At 41.6% G+C, this 22,154-nt stretch overlaps 1 pseudogene; it reads left to right on the plus strand.

Annotated features, from left to right (window-relative positions):
* Window positions 1-19,928: 19,928 nt before the first annotated feature.
* LOC101675288 lies at window positions 19,929-21,805 on the plus strand (annotated as a pseudogene).
* The last annotated feature ends 349 nt before the right edge of the window (window positions 21,806-22,154 follow it).

A 22,154-nucleotide genomic window follows, 5' to 3' on the forward strand; every position in this document is an offset into this window, starting at 1 on the left:
CTCAACTAACTGCACCTCTGGGAAGCCTTCACTGACTTATCTCCCAGTGACAGCTGGGGACCCTTTCTTTGGGTTCCCATGGCCCCTAGGGCTTGCCCCATCATAGGATCAATCCATTGGGTTGTATTTGTCTATCTGCCTGCCTGGGAATCTTCCCTCATAAACTCGGTTTTTAAGGTTAGGGATCCTGCCTTACTGATTGTTCCTTTCCATCGTGTCAAATTCAGTTCTGTTATGGTAGATACTCAGTGAATGATTCATCAATGAATGCTCATTGTCAATTTTTGAATGCTCACTATGTGCTAGGTAGCACCTATGTATTTTATATGCATTAACCCATTTCATTCTCCCAGTAATAGAAATAAAGGCTATTCCTATCCCATTCTACTGAAGTCAGTTGAGGTTCAGAGAAGTTAAGTAATTGTCCAAAGTTACTCAGTAGGTGTAGAAGCCACGATCTCAACCTAGGCAATGGGAGTTCAGAAGTTTGAATCCCAGAACTTAGCAAGGATGGAAGAGATACTAATATTAATAATACAATAGTGAACAGAAGCTCAAGAAGCTGTAATTATCTGTCTACTGTTGAAAGGAAAAAAGAGGAGGAACATGGAATGTAGAAAGGGCAAAAAATGTAATAATTCACCTGGATTGCTACCATATACACTAACATCCCTCGCTTTGGGCCCTTAGCTCTCTAGGAAGCTCACCCCCAGACTCTGCTGAGATAGGGGACAAGGGTGGGAGATTGTGCCCTGAATACTCAGAGGAGATGAGGGTTTTTTCCTTTCACTTTTTGTGTGTATGTATGTGAGGTATAATTTACATATAGTGATATGCACCCATCTTAATGGTTACAGCTCAGTGAGTTTTGACAGATAAGGTGAAATTCTGAGTTGAGTCCTGGAAGAATTAACAGCAGGCTAAAGGTCAGGAGTACCTACCTGCAAAGTCATGGAGAGCTAAAAGAACATGAATTCCTTTGGGGCAGCAATTTGCAGGAACAACATGCCTTTTGAGTATGACCAGTAGATAAGTATGGAGGAAAGTCCACATATTTACAGTCAGAGATAGAAAACTAGTTTATAATGTGGAGTTTGGTTGCAGTTTGCGTGTAAAACCTTAACTCCCAATAGCAACACTTCTCTGTCTTTTGCTTTCTCTTTAGAGTTCTTTGATCACTTCCATTTCCTCTTTACTCACAGGTAGCACTATTCCATATCCAAACAGCCACAGGTTTGCTGCTTACCTGTCACCAGTGCAGTCTACTGTGTTAACCCTTACGTATCATCCAATTTCTGAAAGTGTGGAGCTATTTATTCTTGAGGATGTGGATATGTACATCAGCTGCATACAGGACTGCTGTTCATAGGCTCCGGATAAGGACACCATTCAAGAGTTAGGAGAAGGGACAAACCATCTACAGTGTAAACACATCAGCCCCACGTGGACGAGACATCCCAATCACAGTGAGAACTGAGGAATCAATTGACTGTGATTCAGGTACTCGATACATGAGTGCTTTCTATCTGCCTGGCATGTTCCCCTTCCTTTCCATTTTGACTCAAATGACATCTTTTCTCCTTGATGTCTTTTCTGGCTATGCTATTTAAAAGCCCATTCCACCCCAGTCCCACCCATAAACAGATGTCCTATGGACATTTCTCTACTTAGTTTTCTTCTTAGCACCCATCACAATCTACCAGAGTACTTATTTTACTTATTTATCTTATTTACTGTTTGTCTTCATCACTAAAACGCAAGTTCCAAGAAAGCAGATGTCTCTGTTTCCTGGTGTTTCTGCTGTAGGCAGGCACTTGTGGAATGAATGAATTATGCTAGCTTCTGCTAGGAACACAGCCGCTCTGAACCAGAGGCACATTATCTATGATAGGCATAGATACTCAGTGAATAACTCAAATAACATTAGAAGGAAATGGATGAAAAATGAATAGATGAAGGCAGAAAGTTCAAAATAACTAACAGAAGCTCTGCTTTAAGCTAGTCAATCATCTTATAAATTCGACAAACTTAACCAAATTCCACCAAACATTTCTTTAAAAGGCACAGATAATGTACCTGCCTCCTTTTTAAAAGCAGGGCATAATTATAAATACTCAGACTTCAGAAGGGTAAAGGATTTACAGGTTCTATTTGCCTATTTTTAGAAAACTGTGCTCTTTGCAGATCTGAAGAAACGAACTTTTGTGGCATTCAAAACATAGGAGAATTAAACCCAGAGATGCAGATAACTAAAATTTTGAATATTATAATCTTACATATTGGGAAGAGGTGCACAGACTTCATTAACATGTAACAGCTCTTAACATTCTTCTTCCTGTTCTTCTCTCCTTGACTGAACTCTGAATTCTTGGTGATTAATTGAATTTAATTCTTTTCCACCTAAATTTTGACAAATACTCCATTGGATATGCAGCTTGTGGCAAGTTTTATTTAGTGTTAAAATAAGTTTTTATTCATTAGAGAAGCTCAGTTACATCTGTTTTTTTCAGAGATAAAATTTAAGTGAACTACATCCATCTGTCTAACGGTTTTTTATACTAAAGATTTTAAAATGAAAATGTAATGTTCATGAGTAATTATTATCTTTCAACTCTTGGATTTATGTTGGATATAGACTGACTTGCTGATTTTCCCTTAAATATCAAATCAGAAAACCCTGTGCTACCACTCAAGAAAGACTCTGTGAATTCTCAACTTTTGTCTTTTTCTTCATTGACCTTGTCAGTGACTTTTCAAATGTAGTGCAAGATTTGCAACAGAATCCATACGGATTCTGAGGAACGGTACAGGCTATGGGCCACTTCTAGCATTATAGCATTTATGCTTATGTTTCTGGTGTGGATTAACAAATATTCACAACATTTATTTTTTATTTATTTATTTTAAAAGATTTTCTTTTTTTTATTTGACGGAAAGATCACAAGCAGGTAGAGAGGCAGGCAGAGAGAGAGGGGAGGAAGCAGGCTCCCCGCTGAGCAGGGAGCCCAATTCAGGGGCTCGATCCCAATCCCGGGACCACGTGATCATGACCTGAGCCCAACGCAGAGGCTTTAACCCACTGAGCCACCCAGGCGCCCCTAATCACAACATTTAATGAAAAGAAAATATAAGTACAATCATTCATTCAACACATATTTTATCCAGTATATACTAAAAATGTTGGAATAATGTGAAGCAGGGATTACAGCTGTGGACAAAACAGAGATAGACCTGGTTCCCATGGAATTTACATTCTCGTGAGGGCAAAGATAACAAACAGGAAAACAAGTAAATGAGCAACGTAATTTTAAATATGAGTAGTACTCTAAAAAGAATAAAGCAGTGTGACGTGATGGAGGGACAGAGCAGGGAAGGAGGGATTTTAGAATGGGTGCTTAGGAATGGCCTCTCTGAAGAGGTGACTTGTGAACCAAGACGTGAATGACAAGAATAAAATTAGTCTAGAAAGATGTGCTGAGAAGATAATCGGTAACTCTTAGCATTCCATGGCTGGCAAACCATTGTCAGTTTTCCAATCTGGTTTTTATTCTTCCCCAACATGCACCTGCTGCTTTAGCCAAGTGTGTGCAGAGGGGGACAGCCCTCACCTCACCCCTCCACAGAGGTGACTTCTTTTTCATTAGACCCAGATCACCTTTCACAAACCCTATAGGTAGAGATGCCTCTGACCTATGAATCCTAGTGTTCCTTACGAGATAAAATAGAGATGGGGAGAGGAGAATTTTGTGGCACCGTTTGGCATCTGGGGAAACCATTCCCTCATCCCACCCACCTTCACCCTGTGGGGAAGAGAATAAAGTTTTGTGTGAGGAGGACTCCACCAAAGGTATCAATATGCGAGCTTTAAGAACTCAGTGTCCCACCGCTTAGGGCACCAGTCTGTGAACTCCCAGCAGATGAGCATTTGGAACATTGACCCATTTGAGATCTGATCAAATGCCAAAGGAAGATTCCTCTTGCTTATTTCCACGGGGGCATCTGGAAGCAGAAACTTGACACTATGTGTTATATCTAGGAAGGAATGTTCCTGAACCTGCCACCCAGATTCTTGTATCTAGGAGCATTCTAACATTAAGTGTCCCCCCTCCCCGTCATGCTTCTCCTGCTTCTAAGATTTTTGAATTCTAGAATGCTCAAACCTATCCAATCTGCCCATGTAAACACTGCCCACCATTCAAAGCCCTCTCTTCCCTAACGCCTATTTTTAAGGCTTTTCTGAGGCCCTGCTGTGCTTAGCATATTACTCTCAGAGTCTCTGATTTAGTATATCAGTATTTAAAAAAAATAATAGTTCTTGGAGTACAGGTCTATTACTTCATTGCTTAAGTTTATTCCTAAGTATTTTATTATTTTTGGTACAATTATAAATGGGATGGTTTTGTAAATTTCTCTTTCTGCTACTACATTATTAGTGTATAGATATGCAACAGACTTCTGTATTAATTTCATATCCTGTGGTTTTATTGACTTCATGCTATCAGTTCTGGTAGCTTTTAGTGGAGTCTTTGGGGTTTTCAAAAAGTAGTATCATGTCATCTGCAAATAGTGAACATTTTACTTCTTCCTTACCAATGAAATGCCTTATCTTTCTTTCTTTTTGTCTGACTGCTGTGGCTAGGACTTCTAATACTATGTTGAATAAATAAAATCAGTATCCTTATAAGCCACTTCTCCCAGAGTTTATGATCAGCCTTATCCGAGAACTTCCTTTCCATTTAAAGGAGATTTGAGGGGCGCCTGGGTGGCTCAGTGGGTTAAGCCGCTGCCTTCGGCTCAGGTCATGATCTCAGGGTCCTGGGATCCAGTCCCGCGTCGGGCTCTCTGCTCAGCAGGGAGCCTGCTTCCTTCTCTCTCTCTCTCTGCCTGCCTCTCAGTGTATTTGTAATTTCTCTCTGTCAAATAAATAAATAAAATCTTTAAAAAAAAAAAAATAAAGGAGATTTGAGGAAAGGGAAAGCAAGTAGACAAGTGGGAAAGAGAGAAGGGTGATCCCCTTCTCTCTCCAGTTCTTTGGTGACCACAGGGAGAGACCTTCTCAATTTAGATGAAACTGGTCTTTCTAGTTCAATGTCACCATTCTCAATGTAGAAGGTTCTCAAACTCCAGGAGGCAGAAGAATCACCTGGGTAGCTTGCTACAAATGAGGATTTCTAGGGATCAACCACAGAGAGCCTTGTTCAGTTAATCAGGTGAGGCCTGGGAATCTGTATTTGTAACCAGCACCTCCAGGTCATTGGGATGTTGTTTACCTGTGGGCATTTTGAGAAACACTTGCATAATGGATAGTAGGGGACCATTGCCCACCTCTGACTTCTTCCTTGTGTGACAGGGCACTCTGTTTTAAGACAGGATCCTAACACTCTCATTCATTTAACATGTATTAACTTAAGCCGAATACTATACTAGGCATTCAAGGGAGTAGAGCCATAAAAATATTTGGGACATACTTACACTAAAAAAATTATCCATCGCTTATCTGAAATTTACATTTCACTGGGCAGAATTTTATTTGGCAATAAAATTGGCAGGGGTTAGGAACTGTTGTAGATTGGTTCCTCTGTCAAGCAGAAAACTGAGATGGAGTTTAGTTTGCAGAACTTTTACTAGGAAGTGTCTTTGAGATCAACACACTCAGAAGGGGAAAAGAAAGCTGTACCGGGTTGAGAAAGAAGGTGAACTGAGATGTAGGCCCAATGGCCTCAAACAAACCTACAGGCAACCAAAAGCATCCAAGTTGTCTCACATTGGGCTGAAATGGCTGGGACTTTCTATCCCTGCTTCCATCCATCATGGGGTATAAGCTGTCCTAGGAAAGCTGTGGCCTCTGTTGCTGAAGCTGACCCTGAAGGAGCTGACAACTGAAGTTTCCTTGCTAACAACAGTCCTAGCAGCCAAAAAAATCCTTCCCTGAAGGATGACCTGGGATTCACCATTCCTGTGTCCGCTACAAACTCTTGAGATCTAGCAATGATCTCAGTGGTTCCAGTCATTCAAATGTGGACATTAAAAATTAATGTGATCTTGTATTATACTTGAGAGATAGTAATACCTGGTTATAGTGGGTGAAAAAAATTTGTTTGGCAAGAAGCCTCTGGCCTATAGTCATATATTATCATTGGCTTTCTTGAGCTGGTTCATAGTATGACATAGTATGACTTTTAAACACCTACAGCCCAGAAATAGGTTTCTGAAATTTGAATGTGTGATTCATAGTGAAATATCTCAAGGTTTAAGGAAGAGAACTGATGGAAATCTGGGATCAGTAGTTAATCATCGGGTAAAGAACCCCTCTAATTCCCATAACCCAAATGAGGAGTAAAGCATGATCAGTTTATCCAACACTGTATCATGGTTACCTTGTATCCCATTATTCATCCATCCATCCATCCATTCATCCATCCATCTAGTACTAATTGACTTTGTTCATAGAAGTAAGGGCTCTGATTCCTCATGTAGTAGAATTTCTGCAAGCTTTCCATTAGTACAATTTAAGTGCAGAATGAAAAGCTCTTCTTGTTACTACTGTGTTCAGGTTTTTAATTTTTTAAAAATACCTTCCAATGCCTCATTCGTTTTTCTTTGAGACAGGTATCAAAGTCTCTTTTTCCTTTACATAAATAATTTGTTTTAAAAACACTGGTTCCTATAGCAACTTCAAAGGTTAACAGCACATGTAGGCCACAGGAATCTTCAGAAAATTGTTTATGATAGAATTGCCAAGTCTTCCAAAAAAAGGAAGAAGAAAGAAAGGAAGGAAGGAAGGAAGGAAGCTGCTTAAAACATTTAAAAACTGCGAGCGAAACACACACATGGAATTTGCTGATGGTGTAATGTGGGATTTTCTGCATTCTAGCAGCTTATTAGGAATGTAAGGGACAGAATTCCCTGAGATGGATGGGTACACACCATGCTAGGAGCTCTGGGGCTAGAGAAAAGGGATGGGCCCTAACAATAGTGACAATAGTATTTTTCTGCTGTAAAATTTCAAAGGGGCCTCTTGGAGAGCTGGGGTTCCTCATCTTTGTCAGATGGTAGGAAAATGCATAAGGTTTGGTACCATCTTCTTGATTTTATAGAGGAGGAATAAGAAGCTCAGAGAAAAATGATGCTTGGGAGATCAAAGGCCAAGAAGACTAGAAAGTAGAGAAAGAGGATAGGGTGGCTATGAAAATATACCACCTGTATTTTCTACTGTGAAGAGTAAAATTCCCTAGCTGGCCACAACCTCTGCCCTTTCTGCTTCTAATGCCTCCATTGTGTTGGGACCTGCTTCCCAGGGCTGCTCCCTCCAATGACTGAACATAGCAGAGGGACTTAGTTGAGCCCATTCTATCAAGAGGACCCTGACTTTGGCTTGACTCCACATCAGCTTTTCCAAGACTCTTCCTTTCCAATCTTCATTCCTTTCCAGTTTTTAAAATGAAGTAATTTATCTTCTCATTACTGAGTTAAAAGAATTATTTATATATTCTGGATATAATTCTTTGGTCCTATATATGTATATGAATATTTTATCCCATCACATGACTTATCTATTTCTTTTCCAATGGTGTATTTGAAAGAGCAAAAGTTTATAATTTTAATGAAGCCTGATTTATCAATTTCCTTTTATATTTTGTGCTTTTTGTGCCCAATCTAAGAAATCTTTGCTTACCGCAGGGTCACAAATATTTTCTACTATATTTTTTTTTACCAGGTTTATATTTTTATTTTATTTTATTTTTTAAAAAGATTTTATTTATTTATTTGACAGAGAGATCACAAGTAGGCAGAGAGGCAGGCAGAGACAGAGAGGGGGAAGCAGGCTCCCCGCTGAGCAGAGAGCCCAATGTGGGCCTCGATCCCAGGACCCTGGGACCATGACCCGAGCTGAAGGCAGAGGCTTTAGCCTTCTGAGCCACCCAGGTGCCCTATATTTTTAAATATTATATTTAGATTTATGATTCATCTTAAATTTTTATGCATGATATAAAGTAATAGTTGAGGTTTATTTTTTTCACATGGATTTTCAGTATTTCTAGCGCCATTTATTGAAAAGATAATTCTTTCCCTTAATACCTTAATAAAAAATCAATTGACCATATATGTGTGGGTCTATTTTAAGATCTTCTATTCTTCTCCACTTATCTATTTGTCAAGTCTTATGCCAGTACCACTGTTTCTTTCCTTTTTTTTTGAAGCAGTTCCCCCACCTCCAGTTTTATTTATTTATTTTTTAGATCAACCTAATACCTTTTTTTGGTTAAGATTTTATTTATTTATTTGACAGACAGAGATCACAAGTAGGCAGAGAGGCAGGCAAAGAAAGAGGAGGAAACAGACTCCTTGCTGAGCAGAGAGCCCGATGCAGGGCTCAATCCCAGGACCCTGAGATCATGATCTGAGATGAAGGCAGAGGCTTTAACTCACTGAGCCACCCAGGTGCCCCCCCCCAGTTTCATTAGGAAATAATTGACATACATCACTGCATGAAGTTTAAGTATGCAGTATAATGGTTGATTTACATATATCATGAAATGATTACCACGGTAGCTTAGTTAACATCCATTATCTCATAGATAAAATAAAAAGAAAGGAAAAAGATTTATCCCCCTGATGAGAACTCTTAGGCTCTACTTGTAAGGTTTTGCAGGCGATGTAAACACAACACTAGGTGAGGTAGGCGCAAGGCAAGATTTATTAAAGGCATCCTCTGGTGAAGTTTCAGGGCTCAGGAGAAGGGGAGCCAGGAAAGTCACGCCGGGAGGGGGTGGGCACCCTCAAGCGAGGTTCCTGGACTCTGGAAAGGGGAGTGGGGGAAGTCACACTGGGAGGAAGTTGGGGGGGGGGACTCGGGCCAAGGTAGGGCATGGGCTCACATCCATATTTGGTGATCAGAAGGTATGGGGTGAGGGCTCCTGATACTCCTGTTTCCTGCATAGGTATCGGGTTACCTATGGAGATGTGACCTGGGTGTACACCCTTTTGGCGGGAGAGTCTAGGGTTAAGGAAGGGGGGGTGGACTGGAAGATGGCAGCCCCAGCGGTCATTTCTCTTGTTCCTCCTGCATTCCAGGAACCGCCGACCCAACACTACTTTTCTTAACTGCTTTTCTATACATCATCTAGCATTGCTGACTATAGCCATTGTGTTGTAGTGATATCTCTAGTATTTATTTATCTTATGACTGAAAGTTTGTACCTTTTGACAGTCTTCCTTCAAACCCTCCTTTTCCCTTCCCCACCTCAGGTAACCACAAATCTGATCTCTTTTTCTGTAAGTTTGGTTGTTTTTTCAGATTCCAAATATAAGTGAGATCTTACAGTATTTATTTGTCTCTGTCTGACTTATTTCACTTGGGGTAATGCTAAGTCCATCCATGTTGTCATAAATGATAGAATGTCCTCTTTTTTTAAGGTTACATAATATTCCATTGTATGGGTATATATACCACGACTTTATCCTGTCATCCATCAGTGGACACTTAGGCTGTTTTCATGTCTTGGTTATTGTGAATAATGCTGGTATGAACATGGAGGTACAGATATATTTTCAAGTTAGTGTTTTTGTTTCCTTTTGATATATTCTGAGGAGTGAAATTGCTGGATCATATGGTAGTTCTCTCTCTCTCCATTATTATTATTATTATTATTGGAGGACCTACGTACTGTTTTCCCAAACTGGCTGCACCAATTTACATTCCCATCAATAGTGCACAAGGGTTTCCTTTTCTTCACATGCATGCCAGCATGTGTTATCTCCTATCTTTTTGATGATGGCCATTCTAACAGATATGATGTGATATCCTATTGAATGCCACTCTTCTTGCTTATGGCTCAAAATCAAGTATTGTAAGTCCTCCAACTTTGTTCTTTTGTTTTGGCTTTTCTAGGTTTTTACATTTCTGTATGAGTTTTAGAAATAAGCTTATCAAGTCCTACAGTAAAGTTTATGGAGATTTGGATTGGGATTGAGTCATATTTCAATTTGGAGAGAACTGATATCTTAACAATACTGAGTCTTGTGAAATAATAGGAAAAAAAAATATATATATATATACATATATATATATATTTCTGTCCCTCGTTCCTGGCACAGAGATCCTAAAGCCCTTGCAATTTTTAAGTGTTGAGAGCACAAGTAGCATATTCTGCTATAACATTTAGTCTTTGATCTTGGTTTCTAACATAAATCCCCTAAATCTCTTGGGATTTCCTGGGTGGTAGAAATGTTTTTTTGTTTTGTTTTTTAAAGGTTTTATTTATTTATTTGATAGAGAGCTTTAGAGAGAGAGAGAGAGAGAGAGAGAGAGAGCATGAGCCAGGGGAGGAGCAGAGGGAGAGGGAGAAGCAGTCTCCTAGCTGAGCATGGAGCCCAATGTGGCTTGATCCCAGAACTCCATGATCATAACCTGAGCTAAAGACAGACACTTAACTGCTTAACTGACCGAGCCACCCAGGTGCCCCAATGGGAATGTTTTTTTGTGAGGTGACTCTGTGGGTTCCTGGATGGCTTCAGGATGCATGCTGGTCACCAGAAAGATGTAACTGCAATTAGAAGATTTGAACTTTCAGCCCTGCCCACCATTCTTTGAGAAAGTGGAAGGAGCTAGAGATTAAATTAATGATCAATCATGTCTACACAATACAACCTCCATAAAAATCCCAAAAGTATAGGGTTTGGAGAGTTTCTGGGTTGGCGAACATATCCATGTACTGGGAGGGTGGTACACTCCAACTCCACAGAGACAGGGGCTCCCTACATATGGGAAACTTCCAGACTTTGCCCCATGCATCTCTTTACCTGGATGTTCCTCTGTGTCTTTGATCATGTCTTTTGTTATATACTAAATATCGTAAGTGTTTCCCTGATATCTGTGACCTGTTCCAGCAAGTTATCATACCTGAGGAAGGAGTTACAGGAACCCTGATAGTAGGTTGTTGGTCAGAAGTATAAGAGATAATCTGGTACTTAAATAGGCATCAGAAGTGGGGACAATCTTGTGGTACTGAGCTCTTAATTTGTGGATCTAATGCTAACTGCAGGTAGTACAGAACTGAGTTCAGCTATAGGACACTCAGCTGGTATTGGAGAGTTAGTGGGTGTTGGAACAGAGCCACACTTCTAATACCCAACACTGAATTTAAGTATGAGAAGAAAGGAGAAACAAAGAGTTTTTCATAGACAAGTCTATAGTCCAGTCTGAGGAACACTGACATCTTGATAATGTTGAATCTTCTAGTACCTGAACATGGTATATGGCTCCATTTTGGATTGTAGGTTTACTTATTTATTTATTTTAAAGATTTTACTTATTTATTTGACAGAGAAAGACACAGAGAGAGAAGGAACACAAACAGGGGGAATGGTAGAGGGAGAAGCAAGCTTCCTGCCTCACAGGGTACCCGATGTGGGGCTGGATCCCAGAATCCTGGGATCATGACCTGAGCCAAAGGCAGATGCTTAACGACTGAGCCACCCAGGTGCCCCTGGATTGTAGGTTTAAATACAAGTTTTATTCCGGTGTTTCTTGTCTTCTTCAGGCGTTAGGATGATCTATATCCTTAATTTTTTTGTCTTCAATTTCAACCACTTTCTCTCTGAATCTTTTTACTTCTTTCTTTATTTTATATCATTTTCTTGTTTATCTTCCTGCCACTCCTCAATACTCTATTAAAATTTCATTTGAGTCTCTTCTCCATTGGGTACTTGTAATAGAGCTTTCATTCCTAAGATGATTTTGTCTTTTCTTACCTAACTTTGATCAATCTGTCTATCTATCTATCTATCTATCTATCTATCATCTATCACTTTGTCCATTTCTGTTCTTGGATTTTGAATTTCTGATTTAAGGTAATTTTTCATATTTTCAGATGTTTATTTAAAGATATTAATTCCATTTGGAATTTTGTGTTTTGTGATTACTCTGTGGTTGATTTTTGGTAAACATTTTCTTCAGCTGAGCTATTTTTTATCTTAGTTGTTTTCTCCCCCCCCCCCCCCGCCCCAGTAGCTTTGTGTGAATTTATGGTGCTTAATTTCTTGTCATGGGATATAAAGTAATTTGCCATTGCTTGTTCAAGATCACCCTCTTCTGTCAATGTAGTGAAGTACAGTTCCTTTAAGGACTGGTGTGGCTTTTAAGTGCGGGGTGGGGAGGTGGATGAGTTTTTTTTAATATTCTTTTCATTATTTACCTATTCCAGTTTTAGAATATCCTATTGATTTTATTAATGTTATCTTATTTTTTTCTCTGAAGGTTTCAGACAGCTTCATTTCAAACTTCTTTTCAGATTCTTGTATCTCTGTCACCTCAGGATATAAATCTCTCTTTTGTGACTACTTTTATTGTACTAAGTGTGTTTTTATTTATTTTTATTTTTTATTTTTTTAAAAGATTTTATTTATTTATTTGACAGACAGAGAGATCACAAGTAGGCAGAGAGGCAGGCAGAGAGAGAGGGGGAAGCAGGCTCCCCACTGAGTGAAGAGCCGGGTGCGGGCTTGATCCCAGGACCCTAGAATCATGACCTGAGCCAAAGGCAGAGGCTTTAGCCACTGAGCCACCCAGGCGCCCCCTAAACGTGTTTTTAAACTTTTCCTGGAAATTCCATATTGTGTGGGAATTTTCTTCTATACCTGCCTTTTCTGTGAGGTAATTTCTTAGCTGCCTTAGCCTTGGTCTTATAGGTTGACCCGATTCAAACAATGTCATATATTTGTAGTTCAGCTCAGCACTCCCCATTTCTAGAGAGACAATTCTCTACTATTCACATGGTATGGACCAGAAAGGGACTCTGCTATGGACACTGGCCCTGAGTAAGTAGTGTGTTACTGCAACAATTCTAGATGCATGGATGGAGCGATATCACCCACCTTTCTTGGGTGGGAAGTCCAGCTCAAGTTCTTGTTACAGAAGGTGCATTCTAGCTTTTTCTAGGAGGTATTTAACCCCACTCCTGCCTGCCTGGCTCCAGTTCCATCTTCAGTTCCTGTGACTTAACACTTTCCTCATTGTTTAAGTTTTACTCTCTGTTTTGAGCCACTGAGATATTTCTCTTGGGTTTTGAGAGTAGTGTATAAATATATATCTTAATATATTATCTCATTCTTATGGATTTGGGGTACAGGAAAGAAGATTATGAGTATATTTACTTTGAGAACTTTATCCAGAGATTTTTATGCCTTTTAAAAAGTGATGATGACAATACGTATCAAAAACAAACAAACAAACAAAAAAACAAAACAAAATCCTTTGATCCAGTAATTCTGCTTCTGGATATCTGACTTGAGGAGTTAATCCAAAAGGTAGGGGAAAGAAAGCTACATGGATAAAGATGTTCATAATTTTTGGGGGGGGGTTATAAAAATCTGGATATATTAAAAATATTTTTTGACGGGACGCCTGGGTGGCTCAGTGGGTTAAAGCCTCTGCCTTCAGCTCAGGTCATGATCTCAGGGTCCTGGGATCAAGCCCCACATAGGGCTCTCTGCTCAGTGGGGAGCCTGCTTCCCCCTCTCTCTCTGCCTGCCTCTCTGCCTCCTTGTGATCTCTCTCTCTCTTTGTCAAATTAATAAATAAAATCTAAAAAAAATATGTTTTTTGACAATAGGGAAACATTTCATAAATATACTCATTCAATGTAATATTGTGCAGGTACTAAAAATAATAATTTACAAAGAATGTGCATATAAAAATGCTTTTATAATGCAAGAGAAAAAAATTGCCTTCAGACATTTTTTGTTGTTTTAAACAAGTGTGCTTTAAAAAAAAAAAAAAAAGAACCCCCCAAAAGCCCAAAAAACCAAAAAACAACAACAACAACAAAAAGAAAGAAACTCAGGAAGATAGAAGAATGGAAAGAAACTACATCAAAATGATGAAAGTGGTTGTATTTTGGTGATGTTTCCTTTTATTTTCTGTATTTCCAAAATTTTATGTTACATTTGTATATCATTTTTAGAATAGAAAAAGACCTAAATAAGTATGTTGTCAAGAAGCTGAATCATAAAAGAATGAAATTTTAAATAGGAATGCCTTCATGATTATAAAGAATGGATTGGCCACGTAACTGTTGATTACAAAACATGGTTCTGATGGCCACAAACAAGAGGAAGATTTGTGGTGTGGGCTTGTGGGTTGTGATCAGATCACTTTTCAGGAGCACCAGTTGGAGGTACAGAGTAAGAAGGCAGGGCTAGGAAGGGATGGCAGATGGCAAGAACCTCTAGTTTGTAGGCACCTGGCCAGGATCCAGGCTCTGATGAGCAACTAGGAGACTGCAGTAGGGGTAAGTTGGCAGAAGGCATAATGGGGAGCCAACATTTATTGAAGGGTTGCTGAGTTTGGGCCAGGCACTGTTTGGACCCTGAAGATAGAAACAAGCAAGACCAACACAGTTCTTACCCTCATGAAACTTACAGTTGCCAAATGTCAGGGGTTGTCAAATTTTGCTTGGATAGTAAGCATTTTAGGTTTTGTGGGGCCACGAAATCTCTGTCATAACTACTCAACTCTGCTGTTGTAGCCCAAAAGCAACCACAGACAATAGTCAATGAACAGACATGGCTGAGTTCCAATAAAACTTAATTTACAAAAACAGATGGTGGCTGAATTTGGACAATGGGTCATCATTTTGCCAACTCTGATCGAGGGGGAAGACAGGCAGTAAATGAAAGAAACACTAGATTCTGATCATTGTTAGGAAGGAATAAAAAGGGATGATGTGGTTATGAATTACTGTGGGCGGCCCACTTAATATTTTATCTTTCACTGAGTTGTGACATCCATACAGTAAAACACACAAATCCTCAAATAATACAGGATGCTTTTAGCACCTTAACCCAAATGATGTGTGAACCCATTTCTTTTCTTGTGTGTGTGTGTGGTTTTTTTTTTTTTTTTTTCTGTAGTGGTGCTTGGTTAGGGCCAGAGCTGAGGAGGCATGAGTGAGAAAAGTCCATCAGAGAACATCAGTACCACTGCCGAACCATAGAATCAATCTGTTTTGTAAAACACTTCTTTGAAGTATTGCTGTGATGGAATCTATTGATATCTGCCACTTAATTGGTGGGCGCTTTAAGAGTTGTGCATTAATCATGGACAAAGAGCTGAGAAAAGTTGGGGCGCCTGGGTGGCTCAGTGGGTTAAAGCCTCTGACTTTGGCTTGGGTCATGGTCCCAAGGTCCCGGGATCGAGCCCCACATCGAGCCCCACATCGAGCCCCACATCGGGCTCTCTGCTCGGCAGGGAGCCTGCTTCCCCCTCTCTTTGCCTGCCTCTCTGCCTACTTGTGATCTCTGTCCGTCAAATAAGTAAATAAAATCTTAAAAAAAAAAAAGACCTGAGAAAAGTGCCCTCAGGGAGCTCGGAGGTGGGGTCAACTGGTACGGGTATGGATCCCGTAGGAGCAACTGGCAGCTGCAAGAACGCTTAGTGAGGTCAGTGTGAAGGCTCCAGGTGAGGCAGGAGGCGAGGTCGTCACACATGGGTAGTCGCCAGGAAAAGACAGCCTGAGCTTGTAGGAATCAGAGAGGTTTGGTTTGATTGCGTGTGGTTTTTCTCTGATGGGATTGCTTGAAGACACTAAGTAGGAAATAGTTAGGGGAAGTTCTGTGATGGTGAGAGAGAGAGAGGAGCGAGCAGGAATGGAGTGTGTGTCAGTAAATAGAGACGAATCATGGCATGTTCAGATCCTCTCTCCCTCCCTCCCTTCCTTTTCGCCCTCCTTGTCTTTCTCCTTTCTTTTTTAAACATACTGGGGATGAGAGAACAAGAAGACATTTAATTAGTGGGTTGCCACGGAACATAAGCCTACTAAGATGCTATTTGCTGCATGCAAAATTAACAGGCATCCTGTATTTACATTTGCTGCTTGTGGGCATCCTGGACTTCCGGGGTTGGTTTTTCCACTTCAGCCTCGGTAAGGGAATCTCTTGGAAGACAGCTGCCACCAGGAGGCAGCCGGGTGCTGTGTTGACTCTAGATGCCCGCAGTCTCTGGGCTTCTGGGTAGTTCTGAGTGTGCACTCCTTTCTCCTCCAATCCTCCCCAACCCCACCCCAACCCAACCACAACTTTCCACTGTTCCCTCCTAATCTCGCTTTGTTAAAATAGCTAAACTCTAGAAACATTTAAAGCATTTTCTAAATGTAAAAGGAATCCATAATGTAACACACATCCTGCCTTCCTAGTTAATTGCAGTCACAAATTCTTTCTTCTTTTAAAAACCTGAATTTAGGGGCGCCTGCATGGCTCAGTGGGTTGAGCGACTGCCTTCGGCTCAGGTCATGATCCCAGACTTCCAGGATCTCCTCCCGCATCGGGCTTCCAGCTCCTTGGGGAATCTGCTTCTCCCTCTGACCTTCTCCTCTCTCATGCTCTCTCTCACTCATTCTCTCTCAAATAAATAAATAAAATCTTTAAAACAACAACAACAACAACACCCTGAATTTAGCTTAAAAGCTCCTGTCACTCGCCATGTTGACCTGGGTGTCCCCTCCCCTCCCAACCTTCACTCCTGCCCTCCAACTGCACTGGCTCTTTGCTCCCTCCTCTTCCCACCACTTCCTTCCTCTGCTTGTCACCATGGTTACATGGGGACCTGCTTCTGTGGTGCCTTCATCCATAGCTGGTTTCTGAGATAATTTCCCCAGTGAATTCCAGCTCCTCTCAGTTATCTCTGCCCTCATCTTCCTCCAATGAAAAAAAAAATCTGGGAGAGAGAGAGGAAATCCCAGCTGCTCAGATATCAAAATTCTATCTGTAACCAGGAGATTTTCTCTAGGTAATGTTACCTCTTCTGTTTGTTTTCCTTTTTTAAGAAGGAAAAGCCACTCTTGTCCCCATGCCTGTTACTCGGGTGTCACCCTAAATCCACATGTAACATTTAATTGATTAAGTGCCTTTGGGCCTTGGATCTGTAATAACACCCAGCAACTGTATTCTTCTTTAAATGCCTTCAATTATGGAAGTGAAAAGGACAGAAAAAGTCACCAAACCAAGATCACTGGCTGTCATGTGGGGGAGGCATCATTATAAGAAGGCATCAGCCTGGTCATTCTGGGTCATAGCGAGAGCTTTTAGAGGACAGCCTCAAGCTGTGTAAAGAGATAGTAAAGCTAACGGTCCCTAGAAAAAAGAACTTTCCAAGAGCGATGGAGTGGAAATATCTCCAATAGTTTTCAAGCAGCAAAGATGATTCTTAAAAGCTTTAGGTGCAACAACATGGAAATGAAGATCAGAAATGAGAGGGTTTTGATAAGTATTTTTGGCTTTTGATTTGCTTGGTTTTTGGTATGCTGAGATTCTGTGAGTTAGGTAATTTTCCACACTCCTCATGAGCTACAGGATAACCTACTCAAATTATGCAAATCATTGTTCAAAGGAAGAGGCAGAATTATGTTAGTGTCTTCCATAATTCTATTGGAATTATGATTCATAGGGTCTTCAATCTCAAAGAGGACTTGCACCAAATGAACACAGTCGAGCACCATTTCTTTTTTTTCATGTCAGGAAAGGCTGTAACTCACAGAAACACTTCTTAGAATCCCCATGTCCTCACCCACCCACTCCCCTTCCACAGCTGCTTCTGGGCCTCTCTCTTCTAAAACACAGATTTGGACATCCTCCTTCAGCCTGATCTGTGAGTTTCTCTGAGTTATTCTCCTCCCAATTCTGCCTCACGAGAGACCCTAAAACAGGAGCCTGCTGGGAGGACCGTGAGAAAGGAAGAAACTGAAAAGAAAAAGGCAGAACCTTCTTTAGTTTCCAGGGCTAGGGGAAGGACTGGAAATACATTGACATCAATATTTTTGCCTCGATAGACTTACATTTTTTGATAACAAAACTAGCCACAATTTCCTTTAAGCATCTGAGCATCTGCCCCGACCCTCTGGGACAGTCATCTCATTAGCAGTAATTTTTAGTGGTATGCTGTCCTTGATCCTATCTCTGCAAGTGCGGTGTAAGGAGTCTTGCTATTTTTCAAGGGCAGTAAAATTCAACTATACTCAGTCATCTCTGGCTTAACCGAAGAAGAACAGGAGGCAATGAAGCAGACCCTTTCTGAGCATATTGCCTATACTCACCACCCTCTGAGTAAGAACACTGACCTTCTGGAAAAGAAGATGGAAGACAGGACCTCTGTTGGGAAGATGAGAACAAGGTGTTTATATTATCGCTCTTTATAGTGGAGGTGGTGGACATTGGTGGCACAGGCAATGCGACGGTAAATCTGTTGGGGCATATATAGGGAAGCATGAGTGACTGTTTCAGGCTGAATTTAATGAATTGTTTCTATCTTGATGGAGACATTAGGAGTTTATGTTCTAGTCTTCAGCTTTGCATGATCAAAATCTCTATTCTGACTGTCCTCTTGGAATGGCCAGGCTTTGGAAGATTCATTTTCCAGAAGGCTGGACCATGGATTGATTTTAGGGAAGAATATCATCACTGGGAAGGAAATCTCTTTCCCCAAACTTCCTTTTCCACTTTAGCTGTATCCTTTTTAGGGACTACCCTTTGTGGTCCTGGTCTCCTGGAGCACTGATGTTCACAGCAGTTGCCGCGGGATCATAGGGTCACAGGGGCAACCTGCCTGAGTAGTCTGGTTCTGCTGCCCTCTGCTGGGCACAGTGGGCATATTCCTCTTGTTAACCAAAGCGTCCTGTCCCTCTCCCCAAGAGGCTGCAATTCTTTTTTTTTTGAAGATTTTATTTATTTATTTGACAGAGATCACAAGTAGACAGAGAGGCAGGCAGAGAGAGAGGAGGAAGCAGGCTCCCCACTGAGCAGAGAGCCTGATGTGGGGCTCGATCCCAGGACCCTGGGATCATGACCTGAGCTGAAGGCAGAGGCTTTAACCCACTCAGCCACCCAGGCACCCCAAGAGGCTGCAATTCTTATCCTCCAACCCTTCTTCCTCTGCAATCCCTCTTATTATTAAGGATATACTAAACCCTCTCATTATAAAGGAGGCTGGCATGGAGCCAGCAGCTTCCACGTAGAGTTTATCTAACGTGCCTGGGAGAATGATTCTGGCACCCATCACAATGGATAATGGGTTATTTCTGGGAAGGGCCCTGAAATATGTCCAGGAAATGTCTGAGCTCATCAACTATGCCCTGACTCATTCAGTCTGTTATCAGACGGTGATATCTCTTGACCTCATCCCCACATATTATGATAGTTTCTATTTGGTAGCCTCTAAAGAGGAAACCTCTTTCTATAGCATAATAATAATTGTTATTGTTATGATTCATCCACTATAGCATCCATGAGGCAGTAGCTGAACATTGCAGAAATCTCAAGTGTCAGCATCAAGTTGACCCTTTCAACTGAAAGTGAAGGGGAGAAGGTTGGAAAGATGCTAATAGAGGTGAAATGAGGTATCCTGAAGATAAGGGAGACTAGGTTGAGATGGCCCAATGTGCTGGGTCATCAGGGACCAGTAATACCTACCGAAATTTATTGTACATTGTAGACCTCCTCAGAGTCTTGCACTGGCCCCTCTAGGCCTTCTTAGCACACCAATGTAGGCTGGTAGTGCCATGCTTATACTGTACTTCTAGGAGAATCCACCTACCATGTAACCTTTCTTCTTTGTCTTGGAGGAGCATTTTAGCAGATGTGTGTATATATAAGTGGTCTGCACTTTGCCCCATTCCAGTGTAAATATTACAAATATGGCCATTGGGCTCATGTCACTGACAACGATACAGCATATTGGCCTCAGATTAGGAGGACAAGACAGTAGAATCTTCATCAAACTAACAGTTACAACTCCAAGGGCTTAGGCCCTTTTAATCTCTCTACTTTGGGGGAAACTTCCCTTGAAAAAAGTTATCAAAGTATGAAATTAAAATAATTTTTAAGAGTTGAGAACATGGAGTGGATAGAATTGATTCAACTGGGTTCTGGGCCAGACTATGGAGTAGGTCAATGAGCTAAAAGAGAAGGGTCATAGGTCCTGAGTGCTGGCAACATTGATGACTACATCGATGCTATAGTGCTCCTCTGAGGCAAGTGAGATCCCCAGAACCACATGCTCTACAGCAATTGCTGGGCAGCCTACATCAAGAAAGTTGACTACTAGAAGGCTTATGAGGATGGTTGCAAAACTATTGACTTAAAGCCTGACTGGGGCAAGGGTTATTCGCAAAAAGCAGCAGCTTTTGAATTCTTAACACTGATCTGAAGAAGCCAAGGGAACCTACAAAGAAGTTTTAAAACATGAAGCAAATAATGCTCAGTTCAAAGAGGGCTTGCAGAATATGGAGGCCCGGTTGTGCAGAGAGGAATTTCATGAATCCTTTCAACACGTCCAGTCTGTACCAGAAGTCAGTGGGTGATCCCAGGACAAGGACGCTGCTCACTGATCCTACCTACCAGCAACTGATAGAACAACTATGAAACAAGCCGTCTGACCTGGATGCCAATCTGTAAGATCCTGGATCATGACTACTCTCAGTGTCCTCCTGGGAGTTGATCTGGGCAGCACGGATGAGGAGGAAGGAGTTGCAACAGCGCCATCATCACCTCCTCCCAAAAAGGGTACCCAGCCCGCGCCAGTAGAAGAAGATCCTGCAGCGAAGGAGAAGCAGGCACTGAAAGAAAAAGAGTTGGGGAGTGAGGCCAAAGACAAGACTTTGACACAGCCTTGAAGCGCTATGACAGAGCCAAGGACCTGGATCCCACCAGTATGACCCACACATGACCAGTCAAGCAGCTGTGTACTTCGAGAAGAGCGACTACAGTAAATGCTGGGAGCTTTTTGAGAAAGCCATCAAGGTGGGGTGTGAAAACCGAGAAGACTGTCGACAGACTGCCAAAGCTTATGCTCAAATCGACAACTCCTACTTTAGACGTGAATGGGCAAGTTCAGGGTGGTGTGGCCAGAGACGGCAACTCCTACTTCAAAGAAGAAAAGGGCAAAGATTCCATCTATTTCTATAACAAATCTTTGGCAGAGCCCTGAACCCCAGATGTGCTGAAGAAATGCCAAAAGGGGGGGTGCCTGGGTGGCTCAGTAGGTTAAGACTCTGCCTTTGGCCCAGGTCACGGTCTCAGGGTCCTGGGATCGAGTTCCGTATTGGGCTCTAGGCTCAACGGGAAGCCTGCTTCCACCTCTCTCTCTGCCTGCCTCTCTGCCTACTTGTGATCTCTCTCTCTATCTCTCTCTCTCTCTCAAATAAATTAAATCTTAAAAAAAAAAAAAAAAATTCCAAAAGGTGGAGAAAATTCTCAAGGACCAAGAGTGGCTGGCTTAAGTAAACCCTGACCTGGCCTTAGAGGAGAAGAACAAAGGGAATAAATGTTTTCAGAAAGGGGACTCTCCCCAGGCCATGAAGTATTACACAGAAGCCATCAAACAGAACCCAAGAGATGCCAAATCGTACAGCAATCAAGCTGCCTGATACACCAAACTCCTGGAGTTTCGGCTGGTGCTCAAGGACTGTGAGGAACGCATCCATCTGGAACCAACCCTCTTCTGCTGCTTACACTCGGCAAGCAGCTGCGCTAGAGGACACGAAAGACTATACGAATGCCAGGGATGTCGTTAAGTTAGAAACACTTAAGGCCTTAGATCTGCACTCCAACAGTTAAGGAGGCAGACAGTTACCAACGCCGTATGATGTCCTAGCACAACCCACCTGAGAGCCTGCAGGTGCAGCAGATAACGAGTGACCCGGTCATGCGGCTTATCCTGGAACAGATGCAGAAGGACCCTTAGGCACACAGTGAAAACGTAAATGGTCCTGTAACAGCACTGAATATTCAGAAGCTTATGGAAGCATGGGTCTGATCACATTGGGTGATGACTTGCTCACCATGTTCTTCCTTTGGCACTCGTGTGGAAACAGGAGCTGGAGCTGTAGCAAGGAGCTCAGAGCAGAGGGGAGAGCAAGGTAAAGCGAACAACTTCTCTTTCTAGATCTACATAGATCTATGTGGAAGAGTCCCACTCACGTTACTCGTACTGCCACTGCCTCGAGACCTCCCAGCACATGCATGGTCTCTTCTGCTGCCCCGGGGTTCCATGTTCCCCATCCTCAGTTGCTGTCTCCTCTGCTCTCCCATAGTTGGTTATTTTATTTATTTATTTATTTTTTGAGGCAGTGGGCATGTATCGAGAGGGGAGGGTGTTCTTCCCG

This window comes from Mustela putorius, unplaced genomic scaffold (genome assembly GCF_011764305.1).
Source record: "Mustela putorius furo isolate JIRA1106 unplaced genomic scaffold, ASM1176430v1.1 tig00003909_pilon_pilon_pilon, whole genome shotgun sequence".
Taxonomy (NCBI): domain Eukaryota; kingdom Metazoa; phylum Chordata; class Mammalia; order Carnivora; family Mustelidae; genus Mustela; species Mustela putorius.